The sequence below is a fragment of the Mirounga angustirostris genome, unplaced genomic scaffold (assembly GCF_029215605.1).
Source record: "Mirounga angustirostris isolate CCGP_5_RB_7025 unplaced genomic scaffold, mMirAng1.0.hap1 SCAF_2, whole genome shotgun sequence".
NCBI lineage: Eukaryota > Metazoa > Chordata > Mammalia > Carnivora > Phocidae > Mirounga > Mirounga angustirostris.
Genome location: NW_026991710.1, coordinates 60,851,270 through 60,871,261, shown reverse-complemented (window position 1 = coordinate 60,871,261; position 19,992 = coordinate 60,851,270). Strand labels below are relative to the sequence as shown.

At 44.2% G+C, this 19,992-nt stretch overlaps 2 long non-coding RNA genes and 1 pseudogene across 3 annotated transcripts in view; 2 read left to right on the top strand and 1 right to left on the bottom strand.

Moving 5' to 3' along the window:
* Positions 1 to 7,321, top strand: part of LOC135363605 (uncharacterized) — a 17,175-nt gene extending 9,854 nt beyond the window's left edge. The window contains exons 3-4 of one of the 2 annotated variants that reach the window (XR_010409446.1): positions 6,170 to 6,348; positions 7,226 to 7,301. This is a non-coding gene — a long non-coding RNA (uncharacterized LOC135363605). Of the gene's footprint in view, positions 1 to 6,169; positions 6,349 to 7,225 lie in introns of both variants that reach the window. The other variant, XR_010409445.1, reaches the window with a different exon arrangement.
* Positions 4,360 to 5,003, top strand: LOC123848485 (centrosomal protein 15-like; annotated as a pseudogene).
* Positions 6,366 to 19,992, bottom strand: LOC135363606 (uncharacterized). The gene is made up of 3 exons (XR_010409447.1): positions 19,561 to 19,992; positions 18,639 to 19,074; positions 6,366 to 8,622 (listed from the first exon to the last, which is right to left on the bottom strand). It is a non-coding gene; the product is annotated as an uncharacterized LOC135363606 (long non-coding RNA).

Sequence of the window (19,992 nt, the reverse complement as noted above, 5' to 3'; positions counted from 1 at the left end):
ATATGAGCATGCCTACCACTGTCCCTAGCATATGACAGCGGTTTCCCTCCTCCTAATGCCCACCTGAAGTTCATCAAGAACAAAGAGTTTGAAATTTTATTTTAAAAACAATTGCCCTGGGGAGGGAGGAGCAAGATGGCGGAGGAGTAGGAGACCTGGATTTCATCTGGTCCCAGGAATTCAGCTAGATAGGGATCAAACCATTCTGAACACCTACGAACTCAACAGGAGATTGAAGAAAAGAACAGCAACAATTCTCTGAACAGAAAAACGACCACTTTCTGGAAGGTAGGACATGCAGAGAAGTGAATCCAAGGGGATATTCAGGAGGGTAGACGGCGGGGGAGGGGGCCTCCATCAGCCGCTACCAGCAAGTGATAGAGCCACGGAGCACAAAATCAGAACTTTTAGAAGTCTGCTCCGCTGAGGGACGTCACTCCAGTGGCTAAACAGGGGGTGGAACCCTCATTGGGACAGTGTGGTCTCAGGACCCTCGGGGTCACAGAAAGACCGGGGGTGCCTGAGTGCAGCAGAGCTCCCAGGTATCGGAACAGGGAAGCCGGCTGCAGAGACGGAGCCAAGGAGTGGACTCTCAGCTCGGGGTTGCCATAAACCATGATCTGCGGCACAGTTGGGCCACTGCTCCTCCAGCAGGGACCCAAAAAGCAGCAGATCCGAGGAGACTCACCTTCCTCCCCCGGGAGGAGTGGCACGGGAGCGCACCGCAGGGATCTGCTGGGTTTGGAGACTCCACATGGGGTCGGGTGCCAGAGATAGAAATGCTCGGTCACAGGCCGGGTGAGCACGGAGTGCGGCCGGAGACCAGGGAGACGGGAGTGATTGACTGCTTTTCTCTGGGGCGCACTGAGCAGTGGGGCCCCGAGTTCTCGGCTCCTCTGGGGCAGAGATTGGGAGGCCGCCATTTTCACTCTTGGCCTCCAAATCTGTACAGAAAGCTTGCAGGGAACAAAAGCTCCCGAGAGCAAACCCAAGCAGATTATTTAGCCCGGACCGGGCAAGGGTGGGGCAATTCCGCCTCCGGCAAAGACATCTGGGAACCACGGCAACAGGCCTCTCCCCCAGAAGATCAGCAAGAACAGCCAGCCAAGACCAAGTTTACCGATCTATTAGAATGGCAGAACTCCAGTGCTAGGGGAACACAGCACATAGAATTCATGGCTTTTTTCCCCATGATTCTTAAGTCTTTCAGAGTTAATTTTTTTATTTTATTTTTTCTTTTTCTTTTTTTTTTGAATTTTTCTTCTTTCCTTTTTCAACCAACATCTTATCAATTCCTTTTTAAAAATCTTTTTAATTTTCATCCTTACAGCCCTATTCCATCCCTTCATTGTATTTACCTTTATTTTTGTATATATATAAGCTTTTCTTTCTTTAAAATTTTGGGAGGCAATTTCTTCTAACAGACCAAAATACACCCAAAATCTAGTGTGTGGCTCTGTTCTATTCACCAGCATGATCATATATATATATTTTTTCCTTTCTTTTCGCCCCAGTTCTGGGTCTCTTCTGATTTGTTTAGTGTATATTTCTCTGGGGTTGTTGTTGCCATTTTAGTATTTTGTTCTCTCGTTCATCTATTCTTCTCTGGACAAAATGACAAAACAGAAAAACTCACCTCAAAAAAAAGAACAAATGGGGTGCCTGGGTGGCTCAGGTCATGATCCCAAGGTCCTGGGATCGAGCCCCACATCAGGCTCCCTGATCGGCAGGAAGCCTGCTTCTCCCTCTCCCACTCCCCCTGCTTGTGTTGCTGTCTCACTATCTCTCTCTCTGTCAAATAAATAAATAAATAATCTTAAAAAAAAAAAGAAAGAAAGAGGCAGTACTGACTGGCAGGGACCGAATCAATACAGACATTAGTAAGATGTCAGAGCTAGAGTTCAGAATAACAATTATAAAGATACTAGCTGGGCTTGAAAAAAGCATGGAAGATACTAGAGAATCTCTTTCTGGAGAAATAAAAGAACTAAAATCTAATCAAGTTGAAATCAAAAAGGCTATTAATGAGGTGCAATAAAAAATGGAGGCTCTAACTGCTAGGATAAATGAGGCAGAAGAGAGAATTAGTGATATAGAAGACCAAATGATGGAGAATAAAGAAGCTGAGAAAAAGAGATAAACAACTACTGGATCACGAGGGCAGAATTCGAGAGATAAGTGATACCATAAGATGAAATATTAGAATAATTGGGATCCCAGAAGAAGAAGAAAGAGAGAGAAGGGCAGAAGGTATATTGGAGCAAATTACAGTGGAGAACATCCCTAATTTGGGGAAGGAAACAGGCATCAAAGTCCAGGAGGCACAGAGAACCCCCTTCAAAATCAATAAAAATAGGTCAATACCCCGACATCTAATAGTAAAACTTACAAGTCTCAGAGACAAAGAGAAAATCTGAAAGCAGCTCAGGACAAGAGGTCTGTAACCTACAATGGCAGAAACACTAGATTGGCAGCAGACCTATCCACAGAGACCTGGCAGGCCAGAAAGGACTGGCATGATATATTCAGAGCACTGAATGAGAAAAATATGCAGCCAAGAATGCTATATCCAGCTAGGCTGTCATTGAAAATAGGAGAGATAAAAAGCTTCCAGGACAAACAAAAACTAAAAGAATTTGCGAACACCAAACCAGCCCTACAAGAAATATTGAAAGGGGTTCTCTAAGCAAAGAGAGAGCCTAAAAGTAACATAGACCAGAAAGGAAAAGAGACAATATACAGTAATAGTCACCTTACAGGCAATACAATGGCACTAAATTCATATCTTTCAATAGTTACCCTGAATGTAAATGGGCTAAATGCCCCAATCAAAAGACACAGAGTATCAGATTGGATAAAAAAATAAGAACCATTGATACACCACACACAAAAATAGACTCAAAATGGATGAAAGACCTAAATGTGAGACAGGAATTCATCAAAATCCTTGAGGAGAACACAGGCAGCAACCTCTTCGACCTCAGCCACAGCAACTTCTTCCTAGAAACATCACCAAAGGCAAGGGAAGCAAGGGCAAAAATGAACTACTGGGACTTCATCAAGATAAAAAGCTTTAGCCCAGCAAGGGAAATAGTCAGCAAAACCAAAAGACAACAAACAGAATGGGAGAAGATATTTGCAAATGACATATCAGATAAAGGGCTAGTACCCAAAATCTATAAAGAACTTATCAAACTCAACACCCAAAGAACAAATGATCCAATCAAGAAATGGGCAGAAGACATGAACAGACATTTTTCCAAAGACGACATCCAAATGGCCAACAGACACATGAAAAAGTGCTCAACATTGCTCAGCATCAGGGAAATCCAAATCAAAACCTCAATGAGATACCACCTCACACCAGTCAGAATGGCTAAAATTAACAAGTCAGGAAACGACAGATGTTGGCGGTGATGCGGAGAAAGGGGAACCCTCCTACGCTGTTGGTGGGAATGCAAGCTGGTGCAGCCACTCTGGAAAACTGTATGGACATTCCTCAGAAAGTTGAAAATAGATTTACCCTATAACCCAGCAATTGCACTACTGGGCATTTACCCCAACGGTACAAATGTAGTGATCTGAAGGGGCACCTGCAGCCCAATGTTTATAGCAGCAATGTCCACAGTAGCCAAACTATAGAAAGAGCCTAGATGTCCATCAACAGATGAATGGATAAAGAAGATGTGAGATATAGATAGATATAGATATAGATATAGATACACACAATGGAATATTATGCAGCCATCAAAAAATGAAATCTTGCCATTTGCAATGACATGGATGGAACTAGAGGGTATTATGCTAAGCGAAATAAGTCAATCAGAGAAAGACAATTATCATATGATCTCACTGATATGAGGAATTTGAGAAACAAGATAGAGGATCATAGGGGAAGGGAAGGAAAAATGAAACAAGAGGAAACCAGAGAGGAAGACAAACCATAAGAGACTTAATCTCAGGAAACAAAATGAGGGTTGCTGGAGTGGAGGGGGCTGGGAGAGATGGGGTGGCTGGGTGATGGACACTGGGGAGGATATGTACTATGGTGGGCACTGTGAATTGTATAAGACTGATGAATCACAGACCTGTACCCCTGAAACAAATAATACATTAAATGTTAATTAAATAAATAAACTAAAATAATAATAATAATAAAAACGATTGCCCTGACAGGAACAGCACCTTTACAGAAGAGGTCTGAGCACAGCGGTGACAGTGGGACAGTCACCTTTGGCTTTTTCACCCAACCAGAAGATTTGCCATCAGGCTCTGAGCCTTCGAAGCACTCACTTCACTTGATCTTTATCTGTACTGGTGCAGGCTCTTCAGTCAAGAAAGCTTACAAGGCAGCTTTGAATAAAGGTGACTTCCTTCTCTGCTCAAGAGATTCGCCTTTCTAAAAGACATGAGGAAATAGTCTCACAAAGATCAACATTACTTCAACAAATGGAGAGTCAATCTGTAGATGAAAAAGAGGAAAAGGCATGTTAGATGCAAGCAGCTAAGACTTCTTTTATAAGGAACCTTAGTCTTTTAAAGGATATAGAAACAACAGCAAAGTCTCTACAGACCCGGATTCACCCAATTCCACCACCAGAGATGGTTTCTCTTGAGACTCTTTACTGGGTATCAATAGAAGAATATATTCCCAAATGGGAACAGTTTCTTTTAGGAAGAGCACCATATCCTATCAGTGTTGAAAATGGAAATAAAACAGAAAATACCACTCAAAAGGGGGCACAGTGATAACTTCCTCATATACTCTTTCAAAAAAAAAAAAAAACCTGTTTGGTACAGCTGAATATTAAAGAATACGCAGGTCATTTCAGGAACATAAGAATCGAACATGTTCATATTGTCCCATTACCTCCTCAATGACAGTGAAGAGAGGAGAATCTGCTGACAAGTCTCTGGTTATCACTTTGAGACCTACTACTACTTCGAGGTCATGAATTTGCTTTCTGCCAAACCCATGGATGTGTTAAGAGCTAATATTGAAAGGTGGGCTGTTTATTAAATATGTTGCTAAAAATAAATAAATACATAAATAAATAAGTAAGAAAAAGAAAAACTATTTCCCTAAAGTGAAATTTATCTTAATTTTACTATTTAAATCAGCCACAAGACAATTTTAAAGAAAGACTAACATTCCCTAAAATGAAATGATGGGGCATCATTTAAAACTATTCATTTAAATAAATCCCAGTGGTCCATTGTATATAAATGAAACCTACTTACATATACATACACAAGGATTTTAACTACTGTCTCACTGAATTTATAATTTAGCATTTTAAAAGAAAGTTCTAAGTTATTTCATTTTGTGCATATTAAGCATTTCTGTGTGTCAGCTTTTTAGGGAGGCATAAAAACGACTTGTCTTATCTGAGTGAGACTTCTTGCCTTTTGTAAAGTCTGATACGAGAGCACTAGCAAGTTTTGTCCCTCCTTGGAAACCTAATTTCTGTTCTACACAGAATGCTTCAGAATGGTAATAACATTTACAGAGCACATCCAGTGGCAGGCACTTTATATACACTTCATCTCATTTCATCCTTAAAACATCTCCGTGAGGCAAGTTCTATTTATTATTTCCATTCTATATATGAAGAGACTAAGACACACAGAGGTTAAATAATTGGCCTAAGGTCACACAGCTACTGAGTAAGGGAAGCAGGATTCAAACAGGAGTGGGCTTCAGAGTCCACTGACATTGTTGAACTTTATCTGAGCCCTCTGCTCCCAGAAAGCAGCTGAGATACCTCCCGACCTTCTTGTGTTCCAGCTAGCCTCAAAGGACCCCCTGCCCAGCAGAGATAAGACCTGTCTTCACCACCTCCTTTCAGGACTCTCCTTTACCTTCCTCAACAAAACCCCAGACCCTCTTTTTTTCTTTGAGACATTCATTCCTCCTTCATGAGTGAGCATTTTTCCCTTGCACTAGCTGGAATAAAATCATCTCTTTAATCATCCTGTGCATTTTCACACCAGAAACTTAACCACATACAGACAAGTTTGCCAATACCCGAGAAAATAACATCCGATTCAGAGGTTCCTACACTGTGGTCAGGTAATGTCTCTTTTGGTGGAGTGGCCCACATACATTTTATCCATCGTCTCATAAACACTTCAGAATTTTTTTTTAAAGATTTTATTTATTTGACAGAGACACGGCGAAAGAGGGAATACAAGCAGGGGGAGTGGAGAGGGAGAAGCAGGCTTCCCACGGAGCAGGGAGCCCGATGTGGGGCTCGATCCCAGGACCCTGGGATCATGACCTGAGCCCAAGGCAGACGCTTAACGACTGAGCCACCCAGAGAAGGCAGATCCCTGAGAAGATATGCGGTACGGTCCATTCCCAGAAACTAAGACTATTTTTTTTCCAAAGATTTTATTTATTTATTTGAGAGAGCAAAACAAGAGAGATCACAGAGGCAGATAGAGAAGCAGACTCGCTGCTGAGCGGCGAGCTTGATGCAGGGCTCGATCCCAGGACCCCAAGATCATGACCTTAGTCGAAGGCAGATGCTTAACTGACTGAGCCACCCTGGCGCCCTGAAAACTAAGACTATTAAAGCTGATTTGACAGATTTGATGTTTTGAAAATAGAATTTCTTTCCCCAAATCAATCTCTCTCCAACCTCCCTCTTGCCACTCTCTGCTTCCTTCTCTCCCTCTCTCAAAATGTCATTAAATGTGAATGTTCTCAATAGAAAGGTTTAGCAAAATCCCCCATCAGCATTTATGAGCGTCTCCTATGTACCACTGTACTACTTTCTAGGGTATAGAAACAAGTAAAACCCGTGGCTTGCTCTCATAGAGTTCACACAGAATTAGAGCTCAAATCTAGCTGTACTCTACCGGAGAGCTCTCTGTACAGGATTGCTTATTGAAAGCACATTGGATGAGGACAGCTGTATAGAAAGTGCCCTCGAACACTGACATCAAGTACGAGATGATCATGACAAAAAAGCTTCCTCCTCCCTTAACTAGCACCCCTAAATTCCTCCCACTTTAGTCAAAGGTTTGACATTTAGCTTTCAACAAATATTAAGAACCTACCAAGTTCTGGGAACTCTTCCAAGCACTGCAGAAATAATCTCATGGTTGGATCTCTCTGTGCTTGGTCTCTCCGTTTTTCTACAGTGTCAGGAGTAAGGCACACATTTAACGCAATAAAAAGTTCTCTATCTTCTGCATGACACTTGCTTTTATTTTCCAGGAGGGCAAACTTCAGGACATACAGGAAGGAGTTCCATCTCATTCTCAGAAGTTCACCATGTCTGATACTGCTGGTATCCAAGACTTTCCTTCTTTTTTCTCAAGATCCAGAGAAAAACTTTCTTTTTGCTTCTAATATTACCATAGATGGCAAACAAGACATATCATTTTTACAGTGTTCTTTGGGGCAATTTTAATTAACCTTCATTAAAATAAATTTGAGAAATGTCTGGAAGAAGGGACAAATATTGGTAAGGTCATTAAATGGAGTAGTTATGTCATCAAAGATAATTATCTAGGTTTCGGTCATGGTCTCTCCTTTATTACTGAAATGATGGCCCACTTATAGGACACGTGTCCTTTCTTAGCAAGGGCTTTACTTTCACCCAGCATTTTTATGGTCATGATCGTTGTCATATTGCTTTAAAATCTTACTTGAATTAGCAATGAGTTATCTTTGTCAGAAGCTGTGTCTGCTTCTTATGAGGCAGTTACTGATAGAAGACAGCTGAGATGGAGGGCTAGTGCAAACACCTGGGGCAAGCAAGGCCCTATGGGCTCGCTCCACCCCCGGGCTGCCTGGCTCACCTGTCTGCAGCCATCTGCTTTCTCCTAAGCTCACCTGCCGTTCCTTCCCTTGGATTCTACTCCTGCCTCTAAGGCTGTTTAGTCAAATTAACCTCTGGGAGGGTAGGTGCCGCTTCACAGGTGCTGGGGGAAGGGTAAAAATAAATAGAAAAGATAAATAAATTTTCCCCAGTGCAGCAATGGAAAGAGACACCCCCCACCACCACCACCACTACTTTTCTTAGAGAGCGTTAAAGACAATTTGTAATTGCAAATTCTTCTCTGTCCCTTTGAGGTGTATGTATGTCTTTTTCAAAGTGAAATTAAGTTTTTGCCATCTTTACAATCCAGGAATGTCTTTCTTAAGGGCCTGGGCGCCATCTCTTTGATATGAATCATCAAGAAGATAGCATTCCTCTGTCCCAGTTTCTGTGGGATGGTAGGAGCAGGTGCCTGGCTCTAAGCTGTAAAACGACTACCTGTCCTAAAGACACAGGAAGTCTTCTTTTCCCTTTGGGTGAAGGCAACTGCTGACACAAATGGCCACTCGATTGTGGCTGTCCTGTGTGACGAACGGTGCTGCCACGTCCTCTTACTTGAGGAGTTGTTATTGTTCATCTTGAGGACATGTACAGAATAGGTTATATCCGCCTGGGTAAATAAAAAGGTGAGATTTTTTTTCTGCCTTTGCCATATCTTTAGCTGATAGCCTGTGATGCACATCTCATTCTGGCTTAATGATTATTCAATTCATAAAACTGTTTTCTTTCTCTTCTCCTTGGTTGGCAGAAGATTTCATTGTTAATGACATTCCCCCAACATCATCAGAACCTGGGAAGACAAGGTGTGACTGCATTATACACCGTGGGGGGCAGGGCCGGTCATCCCAAGATGGAAAGAGCTTTATTTACTGAAACCCCTTTACAGGCAAAGCACTGTACATATGTTAGCGGAACTCCTGGATAAGTCACTTGTAGTTGGGGTTGAGAACCCCAAAGACCAGGCTGGAGTTAAAATAAATTGCTTCCAAGGAGGTTTGTTTCATTAACAACTATAGGATTTTTTAAAATACTGAATACGTGTGCAAATATGGTCCCAGAGCTGGACTTGGAAAGAGGCTGACCTCTGCCACCAGTCCCCACACAGCCTTATATTTGATGTTAAACAAATCTGTAAAACCATGATTTTGAAGGGGTGCAAAATTATTGTTAGTCTGAGGCACCCACATGTCTAAGTCTGATCCTACCAGACAGCTCTCACACCTAGAGGGTCCATTTCCCTGCATTAGCCTTCACCTGGAGCCTCCCACCCGCCTTCCTCCTGAGCTTCACGTTAGAACTCCTCCTGACCAAGACCCAAACCAACCACTCAGCTGAGGCTTAGGAGTCCTCTGTGATGGGCATATCCATGAACAAACGGGGTTGCTTCCCCTGTGCAGCCCTTCAAAACATTATTAATATCTATAAATGCCCTTAAAACAGAGTCTGGTATATAGCAGGTAATGTTTAACTTTTGATAAGACAGAGTAAATGGAGATTTTTTTTTAAGATTTTATTTTTAAGTAAACACTACATCCAACATGGGGCTTGGAACTCACAACCCTGAGATAAAGAGTCACAGGCTCTTCCAACTGAGCCAGCCAGGTACCCCAAGTAAATGGAGAATTTGAGAGGCTTCCAAAATTAGCAAGAAAAGGACAGGGTTATGTTGTAAAGCCCCTAGAGAATCTGGTGATTACACAGGACCTGAGAGGCCCCAATAAGACAAAAGTGGGGTTGAGGGCAGGGGGGAAGGAAAAAAACTACGATTAGAGAGATGATCCCTGGAGGGTTGAGAGGTGGATGCCGTTCAGGACAGGAGACTCAATTTTTTTTTTAAAGATTATATTTATTTATTTGAGAGAGAGCAAGAGCACACAAGCAGGGATAGGGAAGGGCAGAGGGAGAGTGAGAAGCAGGTTCCCTGCTGAGCAGGGAGCCCAAGGTGGGGCTGGGATCATGACCTGAGCTGAAGGCAGATGCTTAACCGACTGAGCCACCCAGGTGCCCAAGGAGACAATTTAAAAAGTGATATTTTGCACCATCAAATATTAAGATTTTATTTCAGGCAAAGTATTGGGCCTGCTCAGCCTCTGGAATTTCTATGTAGAACTCTGGCATTATATTTGGCTGGAACCCTCATTTTTTAAAAAACCACTTTAGGGGCACCTGGGTGCCTCAGGCAGTTAAGCATCTGCCTTTGGCTCAGGTCATGATTTCAGGGTCCTGGGATCGAGCCCTGTGTCAGGTTCCCTGCTCAGTGGGGAGTCTGTTTCTCCTTCTCCTTCTGCCCCTCCCCTGGCTCATGCTCTCTCTCTTTCTCAAATAAACAAATAAAATCTTTAAACGAAATAAAATTAAATAAAAAATTAAATAAAACCACTTTTTGAGGCATGATTGACATTAAAAAGCTGTACATATATAATATACACAACTTGATGAGTTTGGAGAGAAGTATATAGCCACAATCACCATGATCTATGTTATGGCACCACATGCCATAAACATATCCATATTCTACAAAAGTTTCCTCAACCCTTTTTATTATTATTATCCGTGTGCGTGTGTGTATGTGATAAGAATACTTAACATAAGATCTACCCTTGTAGCAAAAATTTTTTAAGATTTTATTTCTTTATCAGAGAGGGAGAGAGCACAGTAGGGGGAGCGGCAGGCAGAGGGAGAAGCAGACTCCCCACTGAGCAGGGAGCCCGATGGGGGACTTGATCCCAGGACCCTGGGATCATGACCTGAGCCGAAGGCAGACGCTTAACCGACTGAGCCACGCAGGTGTCCCTGTAGCAAAATTGTAAGTATGCAATACAGTATTGTTACCTATAGGCACTATGCTATACACTAGATCTCTAGCACTGATTCATCTTGCATAAGTGAAACGTTATAGCCCTTGACTAATCCTCCCTGTTGCCACCTCTCCACAGCTCCTAGCAACCACTCTTCTACTCTTTGCTTCTGTGAGTTTGACAATTTTAGATTACTCATGTAAGTGGTATCATGTAGTATTTGTCCTTCTGTGACTAGTGTATTTCACTTAGCATAAAACCCTCTAGGCCCATCCATGTTGTCTCACATGTCAGGATTTTTTTCTTTTTTAAGGCTGAATAATATAATATTCATTGTGTGAATATAACACATTTCTCTATCCATTCAGGCATTGATGGATATTTAGATTGTTTCCATGTCTTGGCTATTGTGAATAATGTTGCAATGAACATGGGAGAGCATGTATCTCTTTGAGATCCTAATTCCAGTTCTTTTGAATATATACCTAGAAATGGGAATCCTGGACCATACAGTTCTATTTTTTTATTTTTTTGAGGAACCCCCATACTGTTTTCTACAGTGGCTGCACCAATTTACATTCCCACCAACAGTGCATAAGGATTCCCTTTCTTTTTTCCACATCCTTGCCAACACTTGCTTTTCTGGGTTTTTTTGTTTTGGGTTTTGGTTTTGGTAAGGACCCTCATTCCTTTTTTTTTTTTTTTTTTAAGATTTTATTTATTTATTTGTCAGAGAGAGAGAGAGTGTGCACAAGCAGGGGGAGCGGCAGGGAGAGGGAGAAGTAGGCTCCCCGCTGAGCAGGGAGCCCAATGCAAGACTCGATCCCAGGATCCTGGGATCACGACCTCAGCCGAAGGCAGACCCTTAACCAACTGAGTCACTCAGGCATTCCCAAGGACCCCCGTTCTTATTTTTTATTTATTTATTTATTTTATTAGAAAGAGAGAGGGAGGGAGGGAGGGGCAGAGGGAGAGAGACAGTTTTAAGCAGGCTCCAACCCCTGTGGAGCCTGAAGTGGGGCTCCATGTGGGGCTTGATCCCCAAACCCTGAGATTATGACCTGAGCCAAAATCAAGAGTCAGATGCTTAACCACTGAGCCACCCAGGCACCCCTGGACCCTCGTTCTTAAATGTGCAGTTTCTTTTTTAGTTCTCACACATAGATATTAGTTCCTTCAGGGTCATCACCTATTGTTAAAGAGTTTGGAACTGATTCCATAATATCACCCAGCATAAGTTAAAGAATAGGTTTTATTGGTGAAAAAGAGAACTCACAACACCAGGATCAAGGGTGGTGGACAGTGTGTAGGTTGTGTTCTGGAGGAGGAAGCTTTTCCCCACCACCCCTTCTTCCTCTACCCCTCCCCAGTCCCCTCCCCACCAGAATAAATCTCCCTTTCTGTAGAACAAGTGCGAGACAGTGGCCTTGTTTGTAAGGAGTAAACACACTGCATGGTGCCAGACATGCTGGATTTAGAGATTTCTCTCTCTCTCTCTCTTTTTAAAGATTTTATTTTTAAATAATCTCTACACCCAATGTGGGGCTTGAACTCACATCCCAAAGATCAAGAGTCACACGCTCTAACCACTGGGCCAGCCAGGCTCTACAGGGTTTTGTCTCGTTATAGGGGTTGATTAGGAATGCTAGCTGCCCTGTACCTGGGGACCTTTGGGCCTGTGGGGTACGCAGTCTCCCATGAGGAGGTAAGGAAAGCTGAGAGGAAGTTGCCAGTCCCATGGGCAACTCTGCTGAGAGAATGAGGGAGCTTCTGAGGTCCCTGCTGACCCCAGGTGAACACACATTCTTGGATAGTCCTGCTCCTTATATTAACAGAGAATGTACTTCCCTTTTATCTTCACCCTGGGGGAAAAGGTGGTAGAACTTTCTAGAGTTGTTTACCATCACTGAATTTTCAAAAGATCTTATTCTAGGAGTGATTTTCACTCAAATCAAATGGTATATGAGAAAGAAAAAGGGAAAAAAAAAAAAAAAACCCTTGGGAACATTTGATATCTATACATCTCTTTCTTATACTCTCCCATCTTCTTATAAAATTCCAATGTGATTTGTATTTTTTACTGATGTGCAATTCACATAACATAAAACTAATCATTTTAAAGTGCACAATTCAATGACAACAGTATAATTATATTGTTGTACAATGACCATCTCTATCTAGTTCCAAAACTTCATCATCCCAAAAGAAAACCCTGTGCCCACCAAGCAGTCACTCCTTATTTTCTCCTACCCCTGTCCCTGACAGCTACCAATCTTGTTTCTATCTCTATGGATTTACTTATTCTGGATATTTCACATAAATGGAATCATACAATATATCACCTTTTGTGTCTCTCTTCTTTCACTTAGCATACTATTTTCAGGATTCATCCATGTTGTAGCATGCATCAGTACTTCATTCCTTTCTGTGGCTGAATAATATTCCACTGTATTTATATAACACATTTTGTTTATCCGTTCATCAGGTAAGACATTTAGGTTGTTTTCCCCTTTGGCTATTGTAAACAGAATTGCTATGAATATTTATTTATTTATTTATTTATTTATTTATTTATTTATTTTTTTTTTTTTAAGATTTTATTTATTTATTCATGAGAGACAGAGAGAGAGAGGCAGAGGGAGAAGCAGGCTCCCAAGGAGCAGGGAGCCCGATGTGGGACTCGATCCCAGGACCCTGGGATCATGACCTGAGCCTAAGGCAGACGCTCAACCATCTGAGCCACCCAGGCGCCCGCTATGAATATTTATGTACAAATATTTATTTGAGTACCTGTTTTCAGTCCTGTTTTACCTGTTTTAGGAGTGGAATTTCTGAAACATATGATAAGGCTATGTTTAACTTTTTAAAAAAGTATGATTGGTATCCTTGTCTCCTCTGGCTTAATTAGAAATGCAGGAAAACAGTGCTGCTCAAGATAGATTGCAATGCAGTTGAAGCAATCACTGGTCATGAATATTCTAAAACATTCTTCATTGAGGCTAAAAAGAGAGAGTGTTGGCTATTTATCAAGGAACTGGAAATGTTTCTAAACCAGTAGTTTTAAAGTTAACTGAATAACAATCTTCCTTGATGTTGTATTCACACAGGAGGCTTCTGGGTAATAATTTCAAAGAGGTTCAGCAAATGTGGCTCTAGGTAAGAGGTGAGGGACAGGTCTTATTTTTACCCTTTCCAGAATCTAGCACCTTAACCCCACCCCCGAGCTCTTGCCACAGCCCTGTCTCCAGGCAGCCAGACACTTCCTTTCTACCACTCAGGGCTGCCAAGGACTGCCCTGACCCTCAGGCAGAACCCTCTTCACTCCCCATTGCCCCCCCAAACACTCCTCCTCCCCACCCCCACCCAGAGATAGATATTGAGTAAACTTGACTTTTTCATCTAAAACAACTTCTACCCATGCAATAAATCATAAAATAATAACTGTAAACTCTTATGTTGCTTATTTAGCCCTGATTTCATAATGTGCAGGACTCAGACAGCCCTGGTATTTCATCATATGCCACACTGAGTTGAACAGTATCTAAACACAACTCAAGGGGCACCTGGGTGGCTCAGTCAGTTGGGCGTCTGGTTCTTGGTTTCTGCTCGGGTCATGATCTCAGGGTCCTGGGATCAAGCTCCAAGTCCTGATCTGCACTCATTGAGGAGTCCACTTGAGGATTTCTCCCTCTCCCTCTGCCCCACTCCCTGCATGCAGGCATGCTCTCTTTCTCTCTCTCTCAAATAAATAAATAAATCTTTAAAAAAGGGGATTAAGAAAAATAAACACAACTCAAACTTCATTTGCTTCTAGAAAATACCATCAAACTACCTCAAGTGAGAACAGATTATAATACTTTTCACATCAGGGCATACATTGGAAATTCATTTCTAGCTACCTTGAGGCTGAGGGGAACCTGCAGCTCATTCCTGGCCTGCCATTCTAGTCCAACATCAAGTCCAGGCAGGCAGAAATATTCTCTCTCTCAAACAGCTAATGTCAACCCCACTGCCCCTCCTGGTTGCCCACGTCACTGAGAATGTTGGTACTGTCACAGCTTTTTTTTTTTTCCCTAAATCAATTGTCACTGCTTTCCTTTTGCTCTTAGAAAACCCAAGGCTAGAAGTCCTAACCAGGAGTTCAGTGGCTAAGAGCCTGGCATAAGCCTGGCTTAAATGTCTGATGGACTCGAGTTTCAGCACCAGCTTTGCTTCTTACTGGCCACATGATTTTGAACTACTTTGTCAACCTCTCTGTGCCTCAGTGTCCTCCTTTTTAAAATTGAGACACAGTATCTACTTTACAGGGCATTGCGAGTATTCAATTTCTTTTCTCCTCCTCACTCCTCTGCCTCCCCATGCTTCCCACCACCACCACACATTCTGTCAGAAGAGACTATGCTTGGGGCATCAGGGGACGGAAGAGAACAAAGCAAATAGATCGTGGCTTCCCAGGTGTCACGTTTCAGAAACTCCGCATCCTTAGAGAAACCAGAAAAGAAACACAGATTTGAAGAGGGGGCTTCTTATTTCTGCACAACCCCAAACAGAATAAAGCCAAAGCCAAAGCCAAACAAACTAAAAAAGATTCCCCTAGTTTGGGGTGCAAAGATGGTAGTCAGGAAGACACAGGGTTTCCTGGTTGGAAGAGGTAGCAGACTGGGCCAGATTCCTTCTGCTCTGCCATGCTCAGAGTGTGATATATAAAGGATGAAGAAGCTCTAGCCCAGGGGGCTGTCACTTGTCTCATAAAGGAATTCTGTAAATATTAGAAGTTTGGGTTGACCGGTAAGATCAGAAGGATGGAGACAGAAATTTTTTCTTACGCATCCTGAATTGCTCAGGGTTAAGGATACTCCACAAACATTCAGACATAACAAAAATCAAATCACTAGGGCATGTTGGGACATTTTATAGATTGCCTTCAAAGAGTAGTAAGAAAGCAAAGAACTTTAGAGAGCTCTTGGAGCGGGCTTATCACAAAGTAACGAAGGCCTAGGGCCACTTCCGTTCTTTTTTAGACCCCTGGGATATTAAAGTAATTAATAAATAACAAAAAATGGTGTTTTAGTTGTCTATCATGGCCTAGCCGACTACCCCCAAACTGAGTAGCTTACCACACAGCCATTCATGGGCTCACAACGTTGCAGTTTGGGTAGGGCTTTGCGGGGACAGCTCATCATCTCTATTCCATGTAGCATATGGGGGTTTGGATGGGCTATGACATGCCTGATGGTCTCTCATGCTCCAGAGTCTCTCTCCATGTGGCCTCTCATCACCCAGGGGTCTAACCCGAGGTTCTACCATGGGTGATGGACTGCAAGAAGGTAAAGGAAGGGGCTGCCGGGCCCTTTAAGGCCTAGACTGGGAATTGGCACACTATCGTCAGTCCCATCACATTCTATCAGTCGAAGCAGGTCACAAGGCCATCCTGGATTTAAGGGATGGAGAATAAACTCCACCTTGGATTCCAGGAGCATCAGGAGCCTACAAAGAAAGAGTTGTTCACAGTCGCGTTTGGAGATGGTCTACCCTACTTGTAAAAATTGTGGTGTACTTTAAGTGTTTACACTTGGGCGCCTGCATGGCTCAGTCGTTAAGCGTCTGCCTTCAGCTCGGGTCATGATCTCAGGGTCCTTGGATCGAGCCCCGCATCGGGCTCCCTGCTCAGCGAGGAGTCTGCTTCTCCCTCTTCCTCTGTGCCTACGCCCTGCTCATACTCTCTCTCTCAAGTAAATAAATAAAATCTTAAAAAAAAAATAAATGACTACATTTAACACATTAATACTTTTAACATAAAAGTACGCAATGATTATCCAATAACCTCCGTTGAAGATATCATTATTCTAGATTTCAGGTGGGGCCCTAAGAGCCCTTCTTGCTTCTCCTGTCTCAGAGTCTATTGTCCTGGAGCCTTTTTCAGAGTTTGTGAAGGAAGTTTGTTCTCTTTCTGAGTCTTGAATGACTGAGTTTTGCAGCAGGCACCAATAGTCATTCATTCACAAGGGTGCTTGTTCTTCTCAAGTTCCTGTTCTTCTGATTTTAGGTATAGAGAGGTCACTGGGAAACTTCCTGCTTGTCTCTCTGCCAGGGCATCAGCCTCCACACCTCACCAGTAGCAGCAGTAATCTCCGTCTGACCCTCAGGAGAGTGATGATCAGGGGGTTATTAGTCTGTGTACCTGCCATGTAGCCACCACTCCCTATATAGAGAGTTGAGTCTCACCTGTAGAGTGAAATGATTCTAGAGCACCAAAAAAGACGTAACGATGCCAATTAGCAGTGGCGGTGACATGTCGTATAGAAAATAAGGAGGATGTTCCAAGGGGCTTTGGGAAGCTTGTAGGAGAATGTGGGGGCTTGAGGCCCGTCCCTATGTGTAGCTGCCATGGGGTGGAGAAAAAGACAGAACTAAACCGAAAGCCAGCCAGGCCAGGTGCTAAAAGGCTGTGTCAGCTCTTTATGATATGACAGAAATTACTGTGGGATTACAGACTGCTATTTGGGGAACATGGGTTCTTTTTTTTTAAGCTGTTTATATTTTCTGTAATTAGGTCCTTTTGTTAGTGTTTAGTGCATTTTTTAAATGCTAGTCTGGTCAGCTGTGCTAAGAGGAACCAAGAAAGAGGTTTTTGTCCAGCTTGGACGAGAGTTTTAAAGGGGAAGCAGCTTACCAACCGCCTGACATAGTGGAAACAATGGAGTGGTGTTGCCTGAGTGAGAGAGCCTCAAAGGGAAGGTAAACTGAGGGCAACGGAGTTGGAAACCCTTGTTCAGGATCCCTCCCCACACCGAGATGTATTTCTCAAATCTGGGCCCATTGCTCCATCCGCACAGTTTGTTACTGCCCTAATGGACCAGACAAGAGGCAAAAAGGGATCTCAATGAACAATGAGAAGGAAGACTGCCCCGGGATTGGTGGCCTAGGACCACCTAGGGTGTTAGCTGTGGAGTTTGCGCTCAAGATTGGGCTAGCAAACAGAAAATCTAGTCTGGGGTATGGAGGAGGAAGGGTTCCACTTGAGCATGCACTGCTGGGAGCCAAACAGGAAGGAAGGTCACCAAATCTTTTTTCTAGTTAATGAGGGAGAGGACACACACAGACTGCAGAGGACCCCAACCATTGCCCAGGCAGGGGACAAGCAAGGGTTAGTGGGCTAGCATGGTCCCTTAAGCAAAGTGGGGCACAGGGAGAGCTAAGGGAGATAGCTGGAATCTAAAGCAGAGATGGGGGCAGAATAGAACATTACCATGGCAGGAGTAGGGGTAGGGAAAGGCTGCTGGCGGGGGGGACATGAAGACTGGGGCCACCCAGGCACTGTGGGCATGAGGCTTGGAAGAGCTGAATCATTCCAGACCTCCCCCCTCCAGCCTGCCTCGGGGCTACTGCTCGGTAGAGCTGGGAGTGGGCACCCCTGTCACTGTCAATGTCCCAAGTTCAGGACCACTCTGCTCCATATGTCTGGGGCCCATGACTCAAATGGCTGGGGACAGCAAGGGGCTGGCAGTGCATCTCTCTTCCTGCAGGCTCAAGCCATCTCTCTATGGTCTCTCCGGTTTCTCTCCAGCACAGAGGTCTCAGGGTAGCTAGACCTAAAGGTGGCTCAGGGCTCCAAGAGCAACAATTTCCAGATGCCCCAGGCAGAAAGAAATTGCAAGGCATTTATGATCTGACTTCAGAAGTTCCAGGATACGTGACTTCTACCATATTCTACTGGTTTAACAAATCACTAAATCCAGCCCAAATTCAAAGGTAAAAGGTATAGATCCCACTTCTCAATAGAAGGAGTGTCAAAGAATCTGCCACCATTTTAAATGCATCTCCCTGAGTCCTTAACAAAGTCTCCCCGCTGAACTAACTGCCTGTCTGCAGATTCTCATTGACGGCAGCTGGGAGGCAGCAATGCCCAGGGTAGAAAAAGCAGGCGCTTTGGAGGACACCAGCCTGCGTTCCTGTCTAGGCAAGGATCCACCATTCAGCAACTGGTTGAGCTTGTTAGGTTACATACCTTACAGAGCCACGGTTTCCTCTTGTGAGACAGGAATAATACCATTATAGCGACCAAGAAAATGTACTTCTCAGATCTTCCAGTGCAGAGCACAACCGACCAGTGGATCTGTCCCAGAGACTGAGATCGGAAATCTCTCCTCTGATATTTATCGCCAGCTTGGTGCAGAGGCCATCTTGCCGCGGCTGCTCGCAGCCCATGACTAAGTACGAGAGGTCTATTCCTGGGAGATGCTGGACTCCTGGGATAGGCCAGTGTGGCTTGAGGAACCCCCACAGCCTTGCTGAACTTTCTTAGAGCTGCACTGTAGTATAAGAAGCTTCCTTCCATACAACCGTCCTTCCTTGCTTCTCCACATAGCTCACACCTGCATCCCAGGTCCAGCTTCCTGTGTATGTTCCCTCATCAGTCTCTTGCAGAGTGTTCCTGTCTAACACTGCATTTGGGGGGGGGGGGGGCGGGGGGATGGGACAAACAGCCACCAAGTCACAAGATTGCTGTATTAAATAAATGGGTGTGTGTAAGCACCTAACCAAAGGCTGGCCTATGGTTGACATTCATTCAACGAATACTGAGTCCCTGCTGTGTGCAGGCTTTAGCCTGTTTGTCTGGGACATAATGGTGAGCAAAGCAAATAGGAACAATGTCATGGCCACCTGCTTGACGCTTCTTCCTGAGTCTCACTGCTGAGGGATAAAGTCCCAACTCTTTTATGGGACACAAAGAGCCTTTCAAAGTCTGACCCCAAGGGACCTCACCACCACCCCCACCCTATAGTCTGTACACCTGAGCCTAGAAGGAAAAGGAACTGCCTCCTTTCCTCTTTCCATCTTACTCTTTCATCCCCAATGTCTTAGCACTTTTTCCTCCCCTTGAAATGCCTCCCTCCCTTGTACACACCCCTCACATGACAAACCCTTACCCATCCTCCAAGATTCAGTTCAACTGTGGGGTCTTAGGTCACGCGCCCAGAATACGCTTGTGGGCACAAATCTCAGCATGCACCTCATAAAAGCACCTGTAACATTGTGCAGTAATGGCTGTAACAGTGTCCCTGCTAACCGGGGAGCTAGTCTAGAGCGGGGGCCAAGGTGGTATCCACCCCGAATCCCCAGTGCCTGGCACTCGGGAGGCCCGCAGTTCACCCCTGCTGAGCGGGTGAGTGAATGCGCCGGGGAGCACAGGCCATTTTCCGGGGTGACCGAGGAGCCGGGAGCGCAGCCGGGCCGGGCCGCGGTCGGGGAGCCGCAGGCGCCGGGGGACCGCCCGGGACGCGCGCGGCTGGCCAGGGCCGAATCGCGGCGCCCGCCGCGGGGCACATGACTGCGGGCTCAGCCTCCGCCCCGCCCGCTTC